This window comes from Cebus imitator, unplaced genomic scaffold, assembly GCF_001604975.1.
Source record: "Cebus imitator isolate Cc_AM_T3 unplaced genomic scaffold, Cebus_imitator-1.0 Scaffold1186, whole genome shotgun sequence".
Taxonomy (NCBI): domain Eukaryota; kingdom Metazoa; phylum Chordata; class Mammalia; order Primates; family Cebidae; genus Cebus; species Cebus imitator.
Genome location: NW_016108501.1, coordinates 7,119 through 9,329, shown reverse-complemented (window position 1 = coordinate 9,329; position 2,211 = coordinate 7,119). Strand labels below are relative to the sequence as shown.

At 39.0% G+C, this 2,211-nt stretch overlaps 1 protein-coding gene and 1 non-coding gene across 2 annotated transcripts in view; both read right to left on the bottom strand.

The window, feature by feature from the left end:
* LOC108298907 (ankyrin repeat domain-containing protein 18B-like) overlaps positions 1-2,211 on the bottom strand; it is a gene marked incomplete at its 5' end in the record, with an annotated part of 36,494 nt that overhangs the window by 27,453 nt on the left and 6,830 nt on the right. The gene's annotated exons all lie outside the window — the stretch shown is intronic.
* LOC119469954 lies at positions 640-742 on the bottom strand. Its single transcript, XR_005198821.1, has one exon. It is a non-coding gene; the product is annotated as a U6 spliceosomal RNA (small nuclear RNA).

The window sequence follows — 2,211 nt, the reverse complement described above, 5'->3', positions numbered from 1 at the left end:
CAAAAAAAATTTTGGAATCTCAAATAAAACCTGATGGGTATTTCCTCACAGGTTCTAATATTTGAATGTCACAGTTTTTGGAAAATGTTATTATGCGCTAATTTTGGTTATTAGTTCCACTCATCGTGGCTTGTAGTGCAGAGCATTTTAGCTCATTTATAATTTGTAACTACATTTATATGTAAATATATTATCTCATTAAAACAGATTACCTAATCGTCCCCTATTACTGAGCTTATCAATCACACCAAGGCCAGAAAACCAATAGAGGTCAAAACCTGGCTTGGACAACTACCATTCCTGCTCTACCTCCTCAAACTCTGAGCCAGCAGATCTCTGCTAAAGGGCTGCATCTTCTTGGTCCTCTCAACTGACACACAAGATAAAACCCTGCTTGTATTGTTTTTCAGTTCCGTGAAAGAGATGAACGTTGACGTTTCCTCATTTCCAAGTCATGTGCTAACAACATACATGCATGTAACATCCCATATGTTACTCAGCTCTGTTCTCATTTCACAGATCACCTTACATGATATAATGATAACAATTTCAATATCGGGTATCTCCTGTTTTGGTTTGACTCACACTGTTTCCTTGGAGCTAGTTAACAAAAAGTCAAATGACCTTCTGAGGACTATGCCAAATATGGAATGCTTTATGAATTTCTGTGCCATCCTGAGGCAGCAGGCATGCTTATCTGTTCCGTATTGATCCAATTTTAGAATCTGTGCTGCTGAAACAAGTATAAAGCCCTGTTTTACACACGGCTACTCATGAGTCGTGGATGAGGCTCAACTCTGTTAAATCCAAATTACCTACTTTTGATACAGAGAATTCTGTTGAATGACTTTCTGTGAGGTAGAATTTTAAAATATTTTTAAAACTTGCGGTAGAGATGCAAGTAGCCTGAGAGATTTTCATTATTATGGAAACAGATCACTTAAGGGGCCAACTGCAAGTTGGCGCCCACTACTCTATTGAAGGATAACATGGAACCTTCTGCTAAGAGAAGCTGCTACACAGGACCTAAAAAAACCCTAAGGTACAGATGTGATGACAAAAGGGAAAGGAAACTCTGATCTCTTTCTGAAATATTATTTAAACATCCCTGACTGTTGAGTACAATCCCAACTAATATTTGCTAGAGAAAAGATGAACACAGGTCTCAGAGGATAACTTACCATGAAGGTCTAGGCTAAGCCTAGATAAGAGGTTGGGCTACACATAAGGTTTTTAGTGTTGGGGGAGGGACAATTGACTCACTCTGTGTGTCTGGAAAGCCAGGAGGCCTCGCTGACAGAGAAGGGTGCTGGGAACAATGGCTGAGCATATGTACATGAACTGAAAAACACTGTAGCTGTGAACTCTGTGTATGAGTCACCATGAAGACTGAGGAATCTGAATCAGTAAAGGCATCCTGGTGGCAAAGGTCAATCATCACCAGATTGCAGGACCAGGTACAATGGCAGAAGCAATACAGCAAGTGAATAAATGGAAACAACAGAATGATTAAAATGGCCTTTTGCCCCATTCTTCTGACTTGTAAAGCAAGATTATCCTCCTTGGACTTAGGGAACTCCTTAGCTTTCTGAAAAACTCAAAGGAGGAAGGTATAGGGAATAGCCTCAGGGGACAATACAAGATTTTCTGCTAAACTGGACATTTGAAGACCCAATAACTAATTAGAAAAGTCAGGTATGGTGGCTGGCAGTTTGGGAGGGGGAGGCAGGAGAATCACTTGAGCTCAGGAAAATGGACAACGTAATGAGACAATAAAGAAAATAAAATGGAAAAGGAAAAGGAAAGGGGGAAAGAAAGAAAGAGAGAGAAGGGAGGGAGGGAGGGAGGGAAGGAAGGAAAGAATAAAAGATGTGACACTATTTATATCTCACATATAAAGGTTACACTTGGAATAAAATGAACAACATTGAGATCTCTAGGGATAAAGACCTTTAAAAGTCCTGAATCTTGCACTCACTGCTACTTCTAACTAGCCTAGCTTTCTGTTTGATTTCTGGCTAAAAAGTGGACTAACTCATTGCCATTCCAAACTACCCCAATAAAACTATGAACTGTCATCTAACGTATAAGATGCAATATTTGTAATTATTTTAAACCTTAATTTAGTATTAACTGGTCTTTTAATACAAGCACTTACCTTATCAAATCACAACAAACAGCATAATCTTCTGCTGTTTGTCCAAACATATC